At 36.0% G+C, this 24,673-nt stretch overlaps 1 protein-coding gene across 5 annotated transcripts in view; it reads right to left on the bottom strand.

Moving 5' to 3' along the window:
* The window catches only part of LOC111061806 (transient receptor potential-gamma protein), a 228,530-nt gene extending 205,797 nt beyond the window's left edge, over nt 1-22,733 (bottom strand). The window contains exons 1-2 of one of the 5 annotated variants that reach the window (XM_039423190.1): nt 22,503-22,733; nt 20,766-20,984 (exon numbers count right to left, since the gene is read on the bottom strand). The gene's annotated coding sequence lies outside the window, so the exon portion shown is untranslated. Of the gene's footprint in view, nt 1-20,765; nt 20,985-22,229; nt 22,248-22,502 lie in introns of those variants that run through there. The other 4 variants (XM_039423193.1, XM_039423191.1, XM_039423194.1 and 1 more) reach the window with 4 other exon arrangements.
* Between the last annotated feature and the right edge of the window lie 1,940 nt (nt 22,734-24,673).

Raw genomic sequence — 24,673 nt, 5'->3', positions numbered from 1 at the left:
GATGGTATCAGAGAGAAGATGTAAGATTGTATTTCCATGTCTCATATTTTCCATCCCAATAAAAAAATCGCACGCTATGAGATGTATTACAATAATAAGCATGGAGCGAATAATCTAATCGCATGAAGGAGAATGCACCTGGTAATGAAGAGCAAATCAATAGTCATAAACTAGAGAGTGGTCCTCACTCGTAGATTTACAAACAGAATCATATTTATTGTTATTAGAGAATTACTTGTTAATGATGTGAATAAACATCATTATATCTATTGGGCGCATGGACAGGTAATAAACTGTCAAAAATTATATATTGCCTGTTGTTTTATTCGAATGTACAATAGCACGCTTGAAAAACATTCACCGAAATCTCCCCAAATTCTTTCCGCCCTGGGCAGTAACACACTGAACAAATTCATAGGCAGTGGCCTGATTCAAGAACTGGAAGAATAATACTGGATGAATAATGGCATCGGCTACCTTCACACAGATATAAATTCAATGTGATAGTAATACTTGCAGAAAAACAATAATAATTTGAATACCATAAGAAAGATCCTCGTAAGAGAAGCCACTGTTGACAAAATTCAGTTTTATATCTATTTCATCCGTCATTTACTATCAAAAGAAACAAATGGCTTAGTTGAGTGGGCATACTGTAGTTGCTGTGGAAGTAGCCCGTGCTATTCCCATAAGTTAGCCGTTGGATATTTGCAGTTGTGAAGCTGAAACTGACATTTTCTGTTGTGTGAAAAGGAGGATGACATTCCCAGTTGGATGGGCAATGCCACTGAGATAATAGTTTGTATTAACCAAGTTAGTTGAGGTTGTAGTCCTCCAGTTACACAAGTGGTGAGTGGACTTAACAGGTGTTTTGATGATAACAGCGGAGAGCTGAGAGCCGAAGCTCGAATTCATTCCATTCGTCAAATGAATGAATGGAATGAGTCAAGGGAAAATTTCGTTCTCAATTCAATGCAGTTTGTAATTACTAGAGCGGAGTAATGTCAACATTGTCAACCTACAACCTGATTCCTGGAATACAACTGCACATCGTGTGTGGAGAGTTTCGGACTCGTGACGTCATCATTGATTATTTCACACATGAAATTGAGAGAAGCGTCATAACATTGGTCATGATGTTGATCCTTGCAGAACAATTACTCTGATACAATTACAGTACATTAAAATTTCGGAATGAATCAATTAGAGAACATACATTTTGAAAGCAACAAATATAGCATTTATTTGATGATTTTCACAACTTCAAAATTGAAACATTAAAAAGATTGAAGGAGATTGAGTATTTGTTAATCTACATACTGATCTATTGTATGATAATCATCATATGTTCTCATAATCATATAATCAATATGATCACCAATATCATAGGTTCTCATAATCCAAGTGAGTCCATGAAAATTCACTTACTGAAAAATGTGTTATCAGCTTAGAAAATCAAGCCTTCGACCTTATTTGAATCCAAATATGAACCAAACAACATAATCATAATCGAAAGTGGAAGATTCGAGCATTTTTGATCCAGGTACCATTAAACTCAAATGAATTTGATGAATCACTTTTTTATTTGGTTCAACTTTTCAACAGTAGTATTTAATCTTGAGAGTGCGAGATCGTTTATAGTGGAATTCACTTCAAACTGTCACCACTTCTTACAAATAACAACATTGCTGCATATTCAACCAATGCTGACAGTTAGAAATGAATCTCTCTATAGAATGTGCGATCGTTCTTCAATGTCTTGGGGAAGAAAAAAAAGTTGGGAATGAAGCCGCCGAAGTGAGGTAAGATTCATTGATCGAAAATTAACGAACTATGTCGTTCAAACGCCGCCACCCTCCAATAAAATCTGTGATTCAATTAATTATTCCTTCCGCTAACGTTCGTAGTCAAGGAGAATTCCCAGCTTCTTGTTTTTGCATGCCAAAGGGAGTGAGAGAGAAAGATAAGATTTATCATTTTTCACGAAGGAAGACAGTTCACCTCAAGTTTTATTCAAATTGAAATGCTGATGACATACAACAATAGAATTCTTAAAAATTCTCGTCTGTTATCATAATATTGCCTTTTCCGCCTCAGACCCCTTTCCATTCATCATTGATCATTTCTCCTACTTCTCCACAAGCTTCTTCTCATTTCCTTGATATTTTTATCTCAATAAGTTATTTTTATATTCTAGAGGTATTTCACACTTTCCGCTTTCTCTTGCACGCTCAACAACTTTTCCCTTTTTTCCTTGATACGGTACACGTTTCACTGTTTTTACTTTCCTTGCCCTATTACCATAGGTAAAAAGTGGTTTTTGGGTATTGGTCTGTATGTGTGTGTGTGTGTGTGTGTGTGTGTGTGTGTGTGTGTGTGTGTGTGTGTGTGTGTGTGTGTGTGTGTGTGTGTGTCTGGGAACGCGATAACTCCATTCCTAATTAACCGATAGACTTGAAATTTTAAACTTAAGGTCTTAATACCATGAGGATCCGACAATAAGAAATTCAATAAAATTCAATTCAAAATGGAGGAAAAAATGGCGGATAATGGCTAAAAAACCATGTTTTTCACGGTTTTCTCGAAAACGGCTCTGACAATTTTCTTCAAATGTATACCCCTAGATAGGACTAGAAGCCCTATCAACTGACGTGGGTCTCATTTCTGGGAAAATTGCAGGAGCTCCGTATTATTCCTGAGGAGAATGAATTTTGTTAAATTTCTATCACGATTTTCTCAAAAATGACTTGACCGATTTTTTTCAAATTCATACCCTGTATAGTTAGATATCAGCTCCATTAACTGGCATGAGTCTCCTTCCTGAGAAATTAACAGGGGGTCCACCCCATCCTTGAAAAATTTACTTTGTAACCTCCTTCTCGTGCGTAAGGTAGGTAGGTAGAGCAGTTTATTCAAAAGAACACAACATGACGATATTTTATTTGTAGAACAGCTGTTTTGACAACTTTCAAAAAATCCTCAAATTTCTTAATTCAAACAAAGGAAAATTTACTCTGAACACAATAACAATAGTATAATCGTAGTTTTAATTATTTAACCGCCAATCGGCATAATGTTGTTCCCTAAATTATCCTCGTTAATGAGGCTTATAGATCAATGAGCAAGGAAAGTTGTGTGAGTGTACCACACCAGATTTTTAGGCTAAGTTACACATTACACAAATGAGTCATCCAGCACTATTGATACTAGCATATCAAGTATTTATACTAGTAAGGTGTGAAAGCTACTACTGATTCATCATCCTGATGACCAGTTTACAAGTTTTTTTTTATTTAAAGTCTAGTATTTAAAGTTTTAGTAAAGATTAGCAAAGCATAGAAGAATCCAGATAGTGTCTAGTTTGTTGTATAGTCGAGTTTCCTTGCACAACTACTCTTTAGTACTTACTACATCTACTCCCACGACTACACTCAACTATTGAAGTATCATTCTAGTCAGCAATAAGCACTAGTCAACTAGACTATTCACCAAAACCGTGTTCCCAAGTACTTCTTCTTCCTACAAATTTCTACTTTTTTGGCATTCTCAACCTTCTGTCTCTCCTAGCCTCCTATATTTTCACTTCTCTTCTCCTTAAAGTTCACAATCTACCTCACTCTTCTTTTTCCTTATTCTTATTTCCTCCTTTTCCTACAATGTATTTCTCATATTTTTCTTGCTTCTTTACTACTCTATTTCATCTCCTCATCTTTTATTATACCTCATTGGTCCACCTGCACCAGATGTAAAGTGTAAGAGAGGACCGACTGCGCCCCAACTTCGCCCTCCTAGGTCAAAAATAAGGGCATTCATTCTATACTATTTTCCCTTCTCTTCTATTCTCTTCTCTTCTATATTTCTCTGGAGGGTTAAGTGTCAGAGAGGGCCGACTGCGCCCTAACTTCGCCCTACTATGTAAAAAATAAAGGCAGTCACTCTATTCTATTCTATACTATTCTATTCTATTCCCCCTTCACTCTTCCACCCTACCTGATTCGTCTACTAAAACTTATTTTTCATCCTCTTCATTGATCTCTATTTCATTTGTACCTATCCTCAAGATCCAAAATACTCACCGACTACTTCTCCTTCTTCTCTCATCTTTCTTAATATTCTCCCATTTTCTCCTCTCCTCCACCCACCATTTTCTCTCTCTTTTTTTTTCACCCTTCCCTCTCATCTCACCAACTTCTTCGCTGCATCTTCCAATTTATTTAGTGAGCAAGTCTCTAAAGTGTGACCACACTGTTGATAACATTATAGAAATGGCACAGCAGATAAAAATGAGAATACAGGCCATCTCCTGCATACGTTATCTGGTCTTTATAGTCGGTACGCGCTGTGCAAGCTAAACTTTGTCAAATGCAGCGGCTAATATGAGTTCACGGAGAAGAGAGATGAGAATAAGGAGAGAATTTTAGTAGAAGAGAAGAAGTAACTGAGGGTGACAAAGTGGAGAGAGTGTAAACTGAGAATATGAGTGTTTGAGAGAAGAAATGAGAATAAACTAGGAAGATGAGAGTGAACGAGAAGAAGAGAGGGTAAATTGAGAATATGAGAGTGTAGAGAAGGAGGAAACTGGGGAAATTAGAATGGAAAAGAATGCATGGTGAGAGTAAACCAAGGGTATGAGAATGTAAGAGGAGTGGAATAAAACTGGGGGGATAAAAGTGGGGAAGGAGGAAGCTGAGGAAATGAGAATGGAGAAGGATGAAAGAGAGTGAACCAAGGATATAAGAATGGAAGATAAGGATTGAGAATGAACCAAGAATATAAGAGAATAAGAGGGAGAGTAGACCTAGCATATGAGAGAGAGAGCAAAGCAGGAAACTGAGGATATGAAAGTGGAAGAGAAGATGGATACTGAGGAAATAAAATTAGAATAGAATTCAGAGAGTTAGACTAAATCAGGGAATAGTATAACAGAATGTGTAAGAGTGAAGTTGGGAAATGTGATAAGAGTGAGAGAGATGGATGAGGGGAGAATGGAAAGGAGAAGTGGGGTGAGCCTGCCTAAGTTGCTTATGATATTTTGAGAATGTCCGTTTAGCGTAGACGAAGTCGTGCTGTGTGTGAACTTAGCCCCCTTCCGCCCGCCGCGAATCTTGCCCCCGTGCCCCAACCCCGGCAACTTGCAGGGTGAGAGAAACTGACTTTTAATGGTCCGTTCGTTCACTCCGGCCTTCTGAGGGCACGTGCGCGCCTCCAGGGGCAGTAGAATGGGGCGTCGCGAGGAATGAGAAGTAGGTGAAGAAGGAGGAAAAGCAAAAAACATAAGAGACGACCGACAAAACGGGTGTCAACTGCCACACTGCTCCACAAACATCTCAATCCCTCTCAGGCGGTGAGAAAAAGACGTCACTATTAATAAAACTTGATGACGGAAACTCATAACATTTGAATCGTTTCCCATTTCAAGCTTTGACAATAATTCTGTAACAAAATGATGTATATGTTCTAATGCACATTCCAACGTGCGTAATTTTAGTGAGCGCTTATTGATTCAGGCACTTATTGAATTGTACGAATAGTTACTCACTGAATCGAGTTGCATTATTGCTAATAACTTATGAAGACAAGGAAGATTAGAGTCAATTACTCCCTTATGCCAGTAGATTTCCACCAAGCTTATGCTATTTGGAGTGTTGAATTATAGTGTCATGATAATCCTCATTCCATTCAGTTTGATTGTACATTCTAGTATCTTACTAGATGAGAATAAAAGTATTGATACTATTATTGTTCAATTCATTATTTTTTAGTAAGGAATGTTATTATTTGAATTGATTGTAATTCATTGCATTAGTATTGTATAGTTAAATGTCTGTACTTTATGGAAATGAATTTGAATTTAGAGTAGCGTTTATGCAAGAATTCTATTAGATTCGTCCAATCTCTATACAAGAAGTAAGTTTCTCAGAATTAAATAATAGAAAAACAAAGGAGTTGAATTAATGCCGAAATATCTGGGAGCAAACGTCGTAGAAGTTCAGTAAATGATGTTGAAAATAGAAATGAGTAACCCGATTCAAAAAATCAGGCTAATCAAATAACGGCGATATCATACGATGTTAACAATAGAATTTTAAACATTCATCAATAACTGATTATTGATTTGAAAAATTCAATCTAAAGGAAAGAATATTGACATTAATTTGTGGTGTGAATAGATAAAGTCATTTGAGTAATTATCGTAGTCCGATCGAAAATTCCCAAAGCAACAATTGGATAATGGCAATCTAAGAACCGTATCCAGTGTTCTGCCTTTCCTCACCCCAAGCTATAACAACATAGGCCTCAATCCAAAGCTTCAATAAAATGTGTAAAAGCCTCCCGATATGAACATACTCACAGATTTCGCAAATAGTTCCATATCAAAAAGCCATTTCTGGAATCTTATCCTCGGATTATCTGGGTGTTAATGCAGTAAAACAGCCTGTAAAGGCACCAATTACGGGAAAAAGGTGACTGCGAACAAAGCCGAGATAACAATAAACTCTTGACAAAGCCTGGAAAGGAACAAGCCCCGCCAACAAAGACTGCGAATCGTGAATAGCCGAATCGAGAGATGACTCTGATAAAGGCGGATGTAGGATGTATTAAGAAGGAAGGAGAGCGAAGGAGGTAAAGAAGGATGATGTAAGGAAGGTGAGAGGAAGATGTACTCTCTGTTCTGAGTGCAGCATCCTCGTCGGCAAATTCCTTTTCAGCGCAAGGTGATTTATCAAACTTCTCAACCCTTCAACATTTTATACTCTATTACAGCGGTTCCCAAATCCCAAACTGTCGGTCGCAAAGGGACCGGGTAACAGGTGAAGTTCTAAAACTATTAGAAACCATGGTATCAATGATAAGTAGAATATAAGTGGAATATATTTTTTACATTATGTCTTGAATCATAATGTCCTTCAATATTTCAGTTCTTTAAGCCTTCATCGTGAGTTATTTTTGAAAAAATTATTAATCTAATTGAGTTTATAATACAGCAAGATGTTACTCTCTTCTCCACCCGTTTTTTCCATATTATGTTTATCAATTTGACAGTTTTCAAAGGCTATTCTCAAATTTAAATACATTTCACACTCTAAATATAAGGAATGATGAGTATGGACAGAATAATAATGAGTAGAATTTGCAAGGACCAATATTGTCAAAACAATAGCACACTTCCATAGCGTACCTAGTGAGTCTATCACTTTTTGGCTAGTTCATTGGAGAAAAACTCAGAGAAATTGGATGGAATAGCTATTATTAATTTGATCTTTGAATCTTAATTCATCCAGTAACAATAATTTTTATTTTGTAAGGATCATTAGTTCACATTTGGCACTTATCACCTTCATTTGAGAAGGAAGTCTTTATATAATATTTATTCCAGAAACAATAATCAAATTAAATTCAGACAACTTTTTATCGGCAAATCCAGTGGTTTTTATCAAAACAATTCGAGAAACTAAATACTGTTTTCGGTTCTTACATTATCATTAATCTCTTTTCAAGTGAAAGCTTCAACATTTAGCATCAGATTGCAGAATAAATATTTAGTGTGGGTAGAGCCGTACGATTCACCATTGAACAATAGAGGCTGAGCTCTATTGCCATTGGCCGAGACAAGACACGCCCAAATATTCCTGGGAATGGCTGGGAATAATTGAGCGTGTCTTGTCCCAGCCAATAACTGTAGAGCTCAGCCTTTATTAGTCAACAGCTAATGACCAATAGTAGTGCTTCACTCACACTATATATTTTGCTACACAAGCTTCAAACTTTCAGTTTACTAAAGATTGATAATGGTGTAGCAACCGAAACTAGTATCTCGAATTATTGCTTTCATAAGCCAGTGGTGTTGACAATATCGAGTAAGTATAAGTAAATAAATAGTCATTTTATTCAATAAAGAATATACCACAGCATCAACTTCACAACAAGACAGAAAACTTACTAAATAAATATTGTCACGTTATTTTTGATGGAATAACGCTTTGCCTCCTGCTTGGCGTCAATCGGTAGAGCATGAGAATTAATAACTATAAAATCTGGTCGTGGTTTTCTAGGCTATAATTTCGCCAAGATCCTAATAGGCTCATTCAGGAGCTCTCACAATAATTTAATACTGATAATTAACATATATATATATATATATATATATATATATATATATATATATATATATAATTTGTATCCTATGGTATTGGGGAATAAAATGAATGGTAACCCATGAAAAATTTGATACATATATTAAACAAATAATCTCAAAGTTAGATCAATATAGAAAATATATAGAGCAACAAAATATACAATGAAACAAGAAACGAAATCAAATAAAATATCACAGATCAGTACTATTTTCCAGTTCCTATGGTATTGTCCATGGTATTGGGGAATAAAATGAATGGTACACCATGAAAAATTTGATACCAACTTGCTGTTGCTTGTCGATTTCGATAATCCTACTTTATATATTTATTAACTTCCCAAATCAGAGCATGATAAATTGACAAATCAACAATTAAATATATATTAATTTTTACAGTTTCTAATAAATATATATATATATCTCAGGGTGCAAGATTCGGCACCTGATGGAAATAGATAAATCAATTTATCTAATGAACCAGAGCTACATTATATTATTACAAATTATATTATAAAATCAATGATTATGTGAACATTAGTATTATTAGCTTAGAACTTAATATTCTTTCAATTGGTGTATCCTTTGATTTATAAATTGACTTGTTCCTATTCAATAAAATATTTCTTATACCATTTTTAAGACTTGCGCAAGTATTTTTATTAATTTCTTAATTTTTAAAACCTTTCCGATGAGCTAGCTTTTATTTCTTATTTCACTCGAAGCACTGAGGGCGCCCTATTCTTATTTCAACTATTTGTCACTCACGTGCTGGATTTTTTATAAGTTGCTGATGGCGATCCGAATTCCTGGTAGTCCTGGATTATTGGTGGCCGAAGTCGTCTCTTCCAAGGGATTAAAAAATATTTGAATGACTTTTGCTTCACTATAGCATCACAAAGTCTTATGGAAAATTAATAATTTGATTAAACTTTGAGTCATTAAAAATGTACAGTAAAAGATATTGTGCTCTATAAATTTTGGTGACATTCCATGGTAGTGGTTGGCAGGCAAGTGGGCAGGTTCTACTTTCTTTTTCACAATTTTCATTTCCGACTTGCAAATTTGCATAAAATTTAAATAATTCGTTACTACGCCATTCAAGGCTCAAATAATTCGTGCCAATCTATTAAATTATTACTTATGTCACCCATCTGACATTATATCTGTCTTCAGGCCATATTCAATACATAAACTGAACAACAATAATTCATAAACTCTTTATTTAAATTTTCATTTTCATTTTCATTTTCAAATTATCATTTATAGAAATATATACAAAGACATTTGAATCGGCTCACTATTACCGCCCATCAATTGCTACCATTTGATTGGTTCATGCAAATTTGTTACAGTATACATGCGCCTACGAACCTCCTACTTCCTTAATACATTAAATTATTTTTATCTTGGGTTTTTAGTACATTTTTTACATGCAATATAATTTTCTAATGATTATAGGTTGTTTCTCACTTTATAACAATTAGCCATGTGCATTTTTAATTCCTCTAGTTGCATACCATTTAGTTACAATAAATTTCTGCCAAGGTGTCTGGCTAGATTTTACGTTATGCGACTCAATCGATCATTATGTCGCCGATCAATAGATATTTTATGCCTAACCTCAAATTTTCAATACTTTATATAATATTATATAAGTAGCAAATTATTTCCATTTCTATTCAGCCGTTATAAATTTAGCCATGATACCTGATATTATCTAATCTTTAAAAAACGTTATCGCATTTGGCGATATTAGCCTATTATTCCACTTAGACCTATGAATTTCTTTCAAGTAGGGATTTTTATTTACCCATCAGATTTTGATACGTTACAATATATATAATAAAATATATGGATACGATCCATTGTGAACTGTGACAAATACAAGCATTGCTAACAAGTGTGAATTGAATTGTTTAATTTGTTCTGAAGAGAAGTCTTGATTTACCAGCAGAGACTCAGGAATCAATAAAATTATATCTCTGAGAGGATGATAATTCTATTTTTTTTTTTTCTAATCATGACATCGACAACTAGGTATTCACCGTTAATATATCAGAGGTCCAGCTACCAATCCACTCAAGGAACGAGATTTCTCCAACAAAATCAGAACACGCACCTCGATTAGTTGAGCTTTGAACAAGATGAAGCCGATTGGAGTATGTCATAAATTTCGAGAGCCTCTCCAGAGATGTGCTGCGCTAAGACACGAACATGGACTGAAGCCATAATATGTTACTCTGGCTGTTCAATACTAACAAACATCTCTGCCCAAGCAAACTATTTAACGGAATTAGTTCCCCCAATCATGAAATATTATCAATCAGGTTAATGATTATTCGAAGGATCAATAGTTGTAAAACTGAAGGAGATTACACAATTCGGAAAAATAGAATTTTTCGATATCTTTTCATGTGAGTATTTTTTGTGATTCACAATTATTGAAAAAACAGATTGATTTTTTAATTTCTCTGCTGATTAGTGGAGACACCAGTGAAATATTTTTGTTTTTTAAACTAGCTTTCAAACATAACAATTTGAAATGATTAGTGTAATCGATAGTTTTTGAGTTTTGGACTTGAAAGTTAAAAGTGAAAACATAACCTCATTCTTAACTCCGTCCAATAAAAACGTTTTCCATTCCAGAAGATATTTAGCTAATATTAACAATCAATAATTATCCATTATCATGAATAATCATTATCCTTGATCATGGAAAATCATCACAAAACACACAAGTTTTCTTAATGTCCCCATTGTTCTGTTCTGTTCATGAGGATACTCTCACATTTCCCTCCATATTTGGAAACGGTAATAGAACTATGAACAAATTAAAATAAATTTCAATAGATAGACCAAAAAAATCCTTGCTCTTGGGGGAATCTCACAACGTTTCCCTCATTTTTCAGTATTTGGGAATTCTTATAGCCTAATTGAGCAAAAATGAAATAAATTTTCGTCCAGCTGTCAGACAGGAAAAATAGCACGGAATTTATTACGGCCTAGTGGGTGAATATTTGCGGTCGAATAGATCAGCGATTTTTCACGGTTGGGTTAACCGAGTGTCGCCGTGAATGGAAGCCGCAATCGCACTGTCTCTGTCAGGCTTTGAGGCCGTGATCGCACTGTCTTTGTCAGGCTTGATTAACTGGATGCCCGCCAGCGCTCAAACCGGCAACAATGATAAGTCACACCGCTACACCACCACCTTATTATTTATTCATCCCCATTGTACTCCCCGCACTAATAATGCTCGCTGAAATTGCGAGACTGTTTCAATAGATTGTTGCAATCGCGACCACCAAGTGAGCAGTTTCTTTGAAATTGTTTTTGTGTGTGTCATATCTGGGCCAGTGTTGACTAGTATATTTCTAGAATTTCTGGTGCGGTTTTGTAGTAGAATAGTTGAATGGACTGACACTATTAGTTGTAGGTATTACATCAGTGCAATAACGCATTCACTTTTTAAAGATATTTTAATTGAAAGAATAAGATTTTGATATTGTCAATACCACTTTAATTTATTCGAAAATTAATTCATATTACAGAACCAGGAAATTTCTAATGAATTTCGCAGTTCAGATACACAAGTACAGTACATGTAAGGCCCGGTCGCACAAAGGCCGGTTAAATTTTAACCGTGATTAATTAATTACACGAGGACCAATCAGAGAAGGTCTTTTTGATAAGACGGCTTCTCTGATTCGTTCTGGAATTAATCACGATTAAAATTCTACCGGCTTTTGTGCAACCGGCACTAGGTCAATCAGTCAAACAATATTTAATTGAGGAATCAGTAAATTAATATATCAAAGAGAAAGAATCTATCTTATAAAGAAGCTATAAACAACAATGGAATGAAATTAGTAGAATTGATGGTGATGTTGTGAAATCTCTCCATAATAAGAAAACAAAGAAATTTCTAGTGAAATTTGACAATATCTTTGTTTTCTTATTATTAACAATGGAATACCTACAAACGTTATGAATTCCTATCTCCAACACGTTCTGATAATGAGCTAGATAAAATTATTTGAGCCTATTACAATTAATTTTGTTGAAGGTTAATCGATCTAGCTGGATCATAGGATGATGAAGAGAAAGTTTACTGTAGTAAATCCTATTGGAAAGATTGGCAGGTGGAAAATGAACATGATTGAAAATGTCACGATTGTATTATGATTATAGTGTTTACATAATAAATGAATGAATGATGAATGAAATATAAAGGGTTGAAGGGTGCTTGAGTTTTTTTCATTCCATGAGTTGTGGAAGCCCTATAAGGAAGAGCGCAAACCTGATGAAACTGTTGAATGATTGCAACTTACAATTTCGACTCGATTCCCTACTAAGTATTGGGAGAGGCATGGTATTAAGAGCTCGAAAACAGCTCTCAATCATCCTCCCATTCCACGAGATTCCAAGACAAATCCTCTACAAATCTGTTTGGAACTTTGGAAGCACTTGCAATACTCTAATCTCCTAGCAGACTTGTTTATCGATGAGGTAGGTATTTCAAGATCGCCAACTTCTTTGGATTACTCACTTCAGAATTAATTAGAGCGTGGTACGGCCTAATTTGCCAGCTTTTAAAACCCACAATAAGGTTAGGGCGAGCTCTTAATCAGTCTTCAAAGTTTACTAGCCTTTACAAATTCCAAGAGAGGAGATGCTGTGTCACCTTAAAATTCCAGTTATATTTAGCGAAGATCAAAAGATAGAATAAGTTTCAATAAGACTAGTCGCATATAATGAGACGCGACGTGACGTGTCATGATGTGACTCGAATCTGCTAGATGAGTACCTAATATAATCATAATTATAGTTGTGTAATTCTGAATGATTAAATAAATAAATAATATCATAATGTTCACAAGTGCTAGTTTCATAATAATGTGAACATTATGTAGATGGTATTAACTCATCTAGCATACATACTCGCCAACTGGAATTTATTCCAACGTCAACAAGGATCAAAGATTAATTATTTTTACTGTGGTAAATGATGGAGAATAAAATGGTTTTGAGATAAAAAAATATAGCATTCATTGTTTGAATTAATTTATTTTCTCACTAGCCCTATTCAACATTTTGATACTGGTGCCATTTTAATACTTACTACTTACTGACGGGCTTCCCAGAAACTAAAATATTTCTTAAATGATGGACAGAAAAAGTTGAAATTGCAGAGTAATAAGTAGAGTAATTGGTAACTAGTTGATAAATTGAAGGTTGATTTTGAGAGATAAGACTTTGCTTTTATCAGAGGCGTTGATATTGGAAGGGCTTAGGTCTTAGCTAAGTTGAAGCTCGTGACTTGACAGGCTAAGTCAGGAAATGCTTGAGCCAATCGGATTCACCGCCATCTTAGAAATGGAGATGGACAGCCAGAATCACTTCCACTCCATTCCAATCTTCTCCGTTCCACTCACTCCATTTCCTTTGCAAATTTGGAATTTATCTCTGTAGAAAAGGTACATCAGGTGGAGTAATGTTCGAGTTAAACATTAGATGCATAAATTAGAAGTATCGATGGTCATGAAAGAAGTGCGATTACTTCCAACCATGTGAAAGTGGAGTTATCATATTATAGAACTTTTGAAAATTATTGAAGCTTGATGTATCACTAAGTCTCAACTCACATTTACGCGACTCAGGGTCGAGAAGAGACTAGAGTCGCAGTCTCTTCTCGACTCTGAGTTTAAATCTATCAACATTAATGGACATCGGCCATTCTGGCCATCATGACCAAATCGGCCATCAACAATAATGTTAACTCAAATCCTGATACTCGAAATAATTGATTTACAAATATTGTAAAAGTAATAATAATTGACGGCATTTTCAAGATCAGCTTTAAATTTGAGAAATAAGCTTATCTTGGAATTCAACTATTAAAACCGACTCCTGGCAGATAACCTTCCAGGTTTTGCCATTTGTAATGTCTTAGTTAATTTTCTGATTTATAATAATGTCGAAATATGGTAAATTTTTATTTTGTTTCATATTGGGTTTAGTATTAATGGCATTTTTTTGTAAAGTGTTGTTGGTTGTAAATAAAGACATTTTCACTACTACTACTACTCATTGATTAGAATCTTTTCGCTTCTCGACGCAGGATGTGTTTCCAAATAGTGACACTCAGACCAGTCGATTCTAGTCTCCGCGACATCATGTTTGAAAACAAATGTTGCGTTGAGAAGAGACTAGAGTTGCAGTCTCTTCTCGACTTGAGTCGCGTAAGTGTGAGTTGAGTCTAAATGATACCAGATCTTAGCAGAACTGATTGATGGATGAAGACAGAACTGTTGGAATGAAGTCACTCTATTGTGTTTGATGAATATGATGCTTAAGAGGAATTGCTTAATTTTCTCAGAAATTGGGAATAAGCCACTTTGAAACTGCCTCCTTCCTGAACTTATTCTGCTGAAAAAGCCTGTTGATCTATGAAATAAATTTGAAAATCTTTAAAAAAAAGTAAATTTGTATGGCTTTTGTTGGTGGTGAGTCCCTTGCGGGAAGGTCCCACCGCCTGAATATATAATTTAAGCCGTCAATGGGCCTTACGACTGTCATACTTCAGCCGGGACCGACAATTTAACGTGCCCGTCCGAACACGTACATGGGAGTGATCTGGTTAAAAAACTTTTGGTAATGAGGGGGGTTTGAACCCGGGATCTCTATGCTGCTACCCAAGCACTCTATTCACTAGACCACGGATCACTCCGTGAAAATCTGTAATATGAGATATGTCAGAAGTATGAGATAATCTTTTTGTTGCATAAATTGGAATAGGATTTGGGCTTGAGCCTGTGGTACTTCTATGAAAGTTACATATTTCTGAATGATTGGTTGAATTAACAGACACTTTCATATTCATTCAAATCGCCATTTTTCAACAACGAATCAAACATTTTCAACTTTTCATACAAAGGTACATAAAGATCCATATCATAGAGAAAAGATAACATAAGAAGATATCCCATGGTTCAAGGAGTTTATATTCCAAATTCCACTGCTAGCTCAAGCCGATAGTCCTACTAGTTTTTGTTCGTGAAGCTATGTGACGCTTGTAGTCTCTCATAATGTGCTGTTCTAACACTCTCACCCAGCCAGAACATTGATAATAGACAGAGTAGTCGAGGGTAATCGGCCTGAGTTAACAAAAAATAGTCTTGAAATTTGAAACATAAACGACCTCTATGCCACGAACACTCGCATTTCACTTTTCATCAGTTGTACAAATACAGATATGATAAACTTAACATCAGCTGATTAAAAAGTGGAATGCCATGGCTTACTTTAGATAAGCCTCTATCTATAGTAGGCTGTGGAAATGCCCGTGTTCGTGACGGGGTTCAAGTCTGTACCTTCATGCAACATTTCGAATTTCCCATACCACAACATATGTTCTGATCAGCATCACTCTCGTCGCGAAAACAACACCAATAGTGTTCCACAGCAAAAATCACAATGAAACTCCATAAATAATAATAGAGAGGTCAAAAGTTGTTTGGAAGCTCAATCGCTCGCAAAATTTTCACGTTCAGCGTTTCAGAAATCACATTCGGAATTCGGCATTCGATCACAATCAGCAATCAATCAGTCAATCAGCAATTGTGGACTGTCGCTCTGATTCCTTCGCTCGCTCGCTGGCGCTCGTTCGTTTGCTGACTATTGACTGTTATTTACCATTCCTGCTCTCCTCTTCTCTCGTTTGCCTCTTCCTCATTCATGTCTATCAGTCTCTCCTCGTTTTCCTCTCTCTTCCTCATTCATGCCTATCCGTCCGGCAGCCGTAAATTGGATGATACAGAGAATAGCTGTTGCAGCAGTCACCGCGTTTTGCCTGGGGTGCACTGCTTGCTCCAAACGCCACAAAAACCAGCAGCTGAACAGAGACAGAAGATCGCCAAATATTTATTGGCGCCGCAGCTAGCAGCGTTCACGCCTCGAGCGCTGTTTCAAACTTCTGTCTGTGCGTTGCAATCGATAATGAGATGCATTACTACATTGATATCAATTGTGCGTTATAGCCTCACCATGGATTTGCCAGGCGTGCGGGCGGTCTACTGCACATTCAAACAGGCTCTCATGAGACCAATAATATCATTAATGATGAATCAGTCTCGCTTTGAATTTGCATCAATATTGCATTGTTGTAGTGCATCGTATAATGTTTCTGCGACTTAAATAAGCTTCATTTCCTCGTTTCCACTCCGAGTAATCTCTTTTTCCACTTTTCTTATTGTTCAAGAGCCTTCGATTGAATTTTATAAATAGTGGAGATGATTAATATAATATAAGTTGAAAGACTTGGCTCAAATTTGAATGGTGAAGAAGAATATTTTGATGATAAATAATGATTTAATCATAGGACCTATTGATAGATTGAAATGAAATTATAGGAGGAGGAATAAGAGTGTAGTATCTTCAAATAAGAGCAGTACTCTGATTGTGTATGAGCCTTGTCTCGTTTACCGAAACGTCGTAGTGATACAAACAAAAAAGTATGTATTGGTTGGTAAGATTATGCCATATAATGAACTATAGTAGTTATAATGAGCCGTATAATGGACTATTATAATTTTGTTGTTATGGAAGCAATTTTTGGAAGGAATCCTGTACCGGTATGCTTCCATGTTTCTCATAAATGAATAAATTATTAGCTGCAAAGAGGTTGATTCACCTAAGCTTTCGTGAAGCAAAATGGATTAATTTTCAATCCAAGCTATTGTTTGTCTAATTTTGGATATTATTTGAGCTATAATATTTGACGAAGTATTGGAATCAACACTATTAAATAGATGTGAATGAACCCCAAGTCTTTCCAGTTGATAATTTTAACGAACAAAATTATTTAATACTTCAATCCGTTGTTAATGTATTCTGAATATTCTAGGTACATGGTTAGTTTCGGTAAACGCTCTATAGCTCTTGTTTGGAGAAAATTCCATTCCGTGAAGATACTATTGTTGCAAATACATTGGTCGTTTCAGCAAAACTCTATACCTCTTGTTTGGAGAAAATTCCATTCCGTGAAGATACTATTGTTGCAAATACATTGGTCGTTTCAGCAAAACTCTATAACTCATGTTTGGAGAAAATTCCATTCCGTCAAGATACTATCGTTGCAAATACATTGGTCGTTTCAGCAAAACTCTATAACTCATGTTTGGAGAAAATTCCATTCCGTGAAGATACTATCGTTGCAAATACATTGGTCGTTTCAGCAAAACTCTATAACTCATGTTTGGAGAAAATTCCATTCCGTCAAGATACTATCGTTGCAAATACAATGTTAGCAGCGACATTGTTGCTATTAGTAATATGGAACAACAGGTGTATCCAGTGGAATGGGATGGGACCATAATGAGCAGTAGGATTAGTTGATGAGTGTTCAATACGTGAGTTGGGAAGTGGTTGTATGTGTTCCCTTCCCTGTTCCAAGGGTTTCCATCCTAGATGGCTTAGCTAGGAAAATCGTGGCTGTGAGTTCCAAGTGTGGATATCCAGCAATAATTGGCTAATCCCGTTAAGCTGATTAAGATTCTTGAGCGGCAGGATGAATAATCATCAATCAAATGAATTGATAGACTACTATAAAATTAAATGCGCACTCTTTGGTCGCAGCAGCTGGACTGGGACAGTGAAGTGCCCGCTCTGCTGCAGAGTCATTGGAAAAGCTTGACTTCAAATATGAAATGTTTGGACCGCATCATGATAGGCTACCCAGATTGTTAGCATCATGTGACTCAACCATCCATCTCATCGGTTTCACTGACGCATCTGAAAAAGGATTTGCTGCCTGAGATTTGTATACACAAATTGTCTATAAGTTAATAGATTAATGAAGAAAGTGGTAAATTGTAAAGGCATAAGCTAATATTGATTACTTCTATAACTTGTAGTGAAACAAGAAATCTGCTAACCTTATAGTGATTTAATGGTTATTATATGCAATTGAAAAAAATCCTCAATTTTGATTATTTCTGAGTACTCGCGAAGCAATTTATCAATTCGAGGGCGCTGAATCCGAATCTGAAATCAAAATTTCTCGATCTTCATTTTTACGCAGATTAAGTTTCCGATGAGCTACTGGAGACCGTCTGCCGTCTGAAGACAGCGCTACACATTACAAGACCAGACCAAAATAGTGTTCCGGGAAGCACAAACAGTCTGTTGTCTATGGTTCAAGTCAGCAGACCAGCAGACGGTTTGAAAATCATTAATCGGTCTGAAGACAGCCCTACACACTTGCAGACCACACCAAAGACTCAGACTGTTTGTGGTCTGGTCTGGAAGTGTGTAGGCGGCTTAACGCACATTGTTAGATAATAATATGAATATGATTCATTAGTTGTAAAATCGCTTCCCAGTGGTTCGGAACTCACCTAAAACTTGTATTCCCATTCATCTCTCATTCTCATCCGCCTCATTAACCACGCTCAAGCCTAGAGCTCATGTGGGCATCACTCTCAGCTTAATTTTTCAATAAATATATTGTCATTACATACTAACCTATAATTTTATATAATAAAATTATCTGGCCCGACAACAGATTTTATGGCGTCCGTGGAAAGCTATTGAGCTCCCTATATAACAACTTCATAAAGGTTAGGAAGGTTGGGGGGAGGGGAAAATTTCATTTCTTCCCCAATTCGGTTGCCTTTCATCCAAAATTTTAGGTTGTGGCCCTTGAGAGGAAAAGGTTGGAGACCCCTGTAAGAATCTATTGCATAATACCTTAATAGCCTAATTAATAACATTGCGAATAGATAAAAAGTAATGGGTATATAAGAGAATATAACAAGTAAATGATTTCAAGGAGCTGCTCACTGTAAGAATTTAAGAATTTCAAAAAGAAATTCTGAATATCAAATGGAGAGAAATGGGAAGTACGCATGGAAAACTGTTGTGTAGATATTTTGTGTAACTCGACTGCTGTATTTACAATCAACATCTAGAGTAGATTTCAATTTCAAGTAGAATTGATGATTTCTTTTATATTGATTCTCTCCATTACCCATGCCTGAACTTTGAGAGTTCGAGTAGGAGAGAATAAAGTAATGGAAAATCAACTTCCCTCAAGTTTGCTTCACGGATAAAGATGCTTTTAGTCATTCCTAGAAGTATAAAATATCCACTTCATGAATATTCATTCCTTCGAATATTGCAGAATTGAGAGATTCCACTTCTCTTGGAAGTCTTCTTTCTCAGGAATTGACGGAAATGTAGTTTCTAGAGTGTGACATATATATTTCAAACTGAATAATAGGGAAGAACAGGATGATGAAACTCTTTCTTCCATGAAATCTCTACAAAGAAGCGAGTCAATATTCATAATTCTCATTGGAATGAACGTCGTCTTTTAAAGAAAACTAGAACTACAGTAATGTATTTCCGAGTCAATTGATAGAGACATTTTGGTACTCAGCTACTGATGAGAAAGAATGATAGTAACCCAATTCCAATAGTAATTCAAAGTGATAACTAATAGGAATTACCTCTTCAGGGGAATGAAATATTCATCACAGAACTGAAGACTATCCAAGACTTCACTTGGCGAGGGATTCGTGTTCCAATTGAAGAGTGATGAATAAGAGAAACGTTTCTATTTCTGTTCTCAACTACGGGCAGAAATATTACATCATTGTCATCTTATCAGGTATTTCAAGGTCTTTTTCAACTGCTCTAGACCCTGGAAAATCGGCCATTTTGGATCAATCGATCAATTAATCCGAAATTTTCGGTAGGATCTTTATTTTTTCAGTTTTTTTTTTTTTTTGAGAGAGAGACAAATCGCTTTAGAACGTTCACTATTAACTACAGCGGGAAAAACGAGTCGACTACTGAATTAGTAAATTTATTGAGGATAGACTACTCATATTAAGTACTCACTGTATGAAAATATCAATGGATGGAATAAATTATTAAATATATCTCGCAACAGTAAATTGTTGGAAAGGATTATCATATTCGCCGTAAACATATTGATTCTGGGAAAATATGAGCCAGGCTTTTAAATATTCACCATGAGCGTGAAAATTGTAATGATTTCACATTGGGAATAAAACTCTCTCTTTTGTCAACTCAGATTTGATAATCGCGTTTGATTTCATCAAATGCCTAATTTGTGTCTGTTCCATGTTTTCAATTATTGTCATCATGAAATTTAGAAATGTAAATTTAAAAGTACAACTTTAGATACCTTTGATATTCCTCCTTCTGTACGCGTATTAGATGTCATTTCGTGTTTATTCCTTGAATAATAATTAGTCACAAACAAGAAAGCTTATGTTTTTATACTTCTTCGCTCTAGCACCGTTATATCCGATAAGGTTATTGCAATAAATTAAAAAGTATTGGATTTTCTTTGAGCTAAGGTAGGTACTTAAAATTAAACATTCGGAGGTGGAATGTTGATATCGCTATTATGGAAGTACCTGGATGAACGTGGATAACATGGACAAATCAGACATGAACATCGAATTACATCACAACAGGATTGTAATCAATTTTTTGACAGTCTATACATTTCTACGGTTTGTGGATATCAATAAAAGGAGAAATAGATTAGTGTCGTTATATTATGAATATTATGTTTGTAATGGAATGTAGGACTCACATTTCTCCGATGTTGCACAGGACTGCACTAAATTCTTGTTTGATGATTACAACCAAATATTGGTTCACAATGTTGTCCGTTTCTACACTTGAATACACAAAGCAGCGAATAAACACACGGCGAAGACTGTTACTTTAGTACGCCTAAACAAATTTATCCACCAATTAGTTCACACTCCATAGAGTAACTTCATAGGATATCGCAAGCACCAAGTATTGACTACAAGTACACGAAGCATGCATATTATTGTATTTGCATTAGTAGGCCTACAGTTTATCTATTATTCAATGTATACTTCATTAAAATGTGGTAGCGATTAAAATTATTCCTTTACAAGGCATCTTAGAGCTTCAATCTACATTGTAAGTCAAATGGATGTAAAAAGTGAATGGATTTAGAGAAACTCTCTAAAGGGAATCCAGAATTTATATATTTCAAAAATCAATACTGCCTAATGTCTCCCTCAAGCTTTTGACAGGATTCAAATTCCATTCTACAAGTACGCGTACAGTACGTATTTTGGAGAGAAAAATTCAATGTTGAGGAAGTCTTCCAGCTCAAAGAAGTTAATCGATGTTACGCGTCAATACATTAGTACTTGGGGAACCATAGTTGGCAAGATACGTATTTCTTCCATTTTCCAGCAAACCACATCATTTCAGCAATTTGGCTTGTTTTCATTGTGTTACATTCAGTGTCTCTGTTATTTTATTTGTTTTATTGTATGTTGGTTTTCCCTCATTGTATTTTTGTGTGTTATCAATGAATTGAATTGAATACATCAATAAGATCGGCAGTCTACAACTCCAATGAAGTTAATTAGTACTAGCTGCAGTGTCTTTGCATAATACAGTGAATATGGTGATACATTGATAACATATTCGTGAATTATACAAATATTAAGAATCTGATGAAAAGGTGTGATACATTCAATGGAAAAAACTTCTAACACTATTATAGAGTTGATTCTGATCACGATACCATGATATTCTTGTATTCACTAATACTGGTTGAAAATTGAATTGCAATTTGAAATTAACAGATAAGTTGATGATAGTTGGGTGATAATGAGTCATTTATCACAATTTGCTATTGAATTTGCTTGAAAAAAGAATGAAATTAATAAGATCGAGAGAAAAATTCACAGTAGAGTTTACAGTAGTACATTTTTGCTTTACAATTTCCCAGAGTTAAAGAAAAAAACTGTTAGGCTATCTGTTGACAATTAGCTTAATAAAATGTGAGGACAAAACACAAATAATCTTCTTTATAATATTATTTAAATTACTTTTCTGGAGTAATGCTTGACAGAGCCTCTCTACATTCTACTCACTAAAAAACTCTTTGAATTGAGAAAACATCATTTATTATGATACGATAACATCAAATTCTACCTTATCATTATTGAATAATCCACGAAAAATGTTCTAACTTATTATTTATCAACTATATTATGTTATCAACCTTCAATAGTATTCTTGTAAAATGTAACTAATCATAGAATCAATTGATTCAAATTTGAAGAGTGTATGCCTGTTTTCAAATTCACTCAATTTAATATTATGACCATCTTTTGAAGAGAAATATTGATAGAAGATTGGCCAATTCTGTAAATAATTCGTGTGCACCGAATATTTACTTTTTTCAACACTGGGGAACAACAAACTACAAAAATTGTTTAATAAAATAACTAATATGAAACGGTCACGTGAAAAATTAATTATTTTTAATGTTCACCGAATGTTATTCATTTTTTGTGTCTGATAAACAACAAACGATAATATTTGGGAGGCTACGGTGACCAACCATTGATAAGATTGGTGATAAGACGGCTGTACGATGATCGGTCGAAACAGAGATAGTGGGCAGACAGAGAGCGCTGGTGAGTTGCGCTCTACGTTACACGCGCGCACGCGTACGACCCGCCAGGACGAGCTCTGTTACGCAGAGGTTGCCGACGGCGACTGAAGAGAGGATTGCCTCTGCGACTGAGGAGAAGCCACACCCTCACCCTCACCCTCAACCCCACCCTCACCCTCACCCTCACCCACTCACCCTCACCCTCACCCTCACCCTCACCCTCACCCTCACCCTCACCCTCAACCCCACCCTCACCCTCAACCTCACCCTCACCCTCACCCTCACCCTCAACCTCACCCTCACCCTCAACCTCACCCTCACCCACTCCCTCACCCACACCCTCTCACCCTCACCCACTCACTCACACCCTCACCTTGCCTCAGCGCCACCAGAGTGCATTGCAGCATCCCCTACCGCCACCCCCACCCAGCCTACAACCACCCAACCCTTATTATTCAATAACCGACCCGAATATTTGCTTCTGCCGTTTCTTTTCGTTGCTTCCTTCTCTTCACTTCCTCTTCCTCTTCCTCCGCACCATTCTTTTCTTCGTTCTCCTCACCTTGTCCACCAAGTTCTCCCATCTACACCTTCCTTCATCATTTGCTGTTTTTATTCAATTTCCTCACAATTTTCTAACTGTTTTCCCTTTTTTTGTACTTTATGTGATCTTTTTTCAACTCTGAAACCTCTTATTTTTCTCCTCCTTCCATCCATCACCTTCGTCCTCTTCTTCCCCTATTTATTAAACCCCTTTCATCCATTCTATCCCCTTTTTATCTATCTACTTCTGGTCTTTTCAACCCTCCACACACCACCACCTCTGTTCCTTGTTCTATTACCATCCTCTTCTCAAGCTGTTTCTCCACTTCTCTAATTTTATGAATTTCCTCCTATTCTTCTTCGTTCTTCTTCTATCCCCCTTTTTTATCTTTCACCATCTCTAAACTACTTTTTCATTATCTTCCCACTCCTCCTCCTCTTCTCCACCCTCACCCTCGCCCCTATTAAAACCCTCCTTCCAACATCTCTACATACTCTTCCTAGTATCTACATACTCTTTCATCTCTTGATCCTCCTCTTTTCCCTACTATTCCATTCACACTTATCAAATCCTCCTCTTCACTCTCTTTATTTTTCTCATTTCTCTCCCTCCTTCTCTTTCCTCTCTTTATTTTCTCCTTTTTCTCTTCCTAGTCCTTCAGTACTTCTCGTTTTTCCTGTTTCTTTTTTGTGCCATGTTCTTGTTACTTAATTCCAAAACTCAACTCACTGATCTCACATCCTACCCCTCCTCATCCTCATCCTCCTATCCTCATGTTCCTCCCCCCTATCATCATCTTCCTACCCCCTATCATCCTTCGTCTGCCCTCCTTCTCCTCCTACACATCCCCTCTATTCATCCGGCTTACTTCTCTAATTCTCTCACATTTATTTTTCATCATAACCATAATCATTTTTATCGTACCTCAGACGGTGATGGGTGAATTAGCTAATCCCCTACCATTATTTTCCCTCCTCCCCTTTTCTCTCTCCTATCATAGGATAATTATTATCTTTGGTAGAGAGTTAGTGGGGAGGATATTTTTAATATTCTTTCCGAAGAATTGACATTGATATGTCCAAAGCTCCGCCAGTTTATGTAGATGCATACAAATATAATTATCTATAGTTATTATATTACAAATTGCTTTTTCATATCATATACAGTTCAATAATATTTTCTTAGTCTATATTATGTAAATTCATCTATAATTTAGCTGTATTGTAAGCTATTGTATATAAGTATATGAGCCAGTATATATTGCAATCTACATAAATAAAGTACTCAATCAATCAATCAATCATTATAACCAACCTCCTGGTTTTCTCGGCTACTTCTTCCTTCCTTCTCCTCCCACTCTTCACCTCTCATTTCCTCATCTGTGTTTCCCCATCCCTTCAATCCATTCCCTTATACATAAAGCTATGCTCATCCAACAGATTGAATGGAAACACTAGCCTAGATTCAGGTTACCATATGGTCTCCAGGCTGTCCTAGCTCAAAT

Source organism: Nilaparvata lugens, chromosome 3 (genome assembly GCF_014356525.2).
Source record: "Nilaparvata lugens isolate BPH chromosome 3, ASM1435652v1, whole genome shotgun sequence".
Classification (NCBI taxonomy): domain Eukaryota; kingdom Metazoa; phylum Arthropoda; class Insecta; order Hemiptera; family Delphacidae; genus Nilaparvata; species Nilaparvata lugens.
This window is presented reverse-complemented; position numbering and strand designations above follow the sequence as displayed.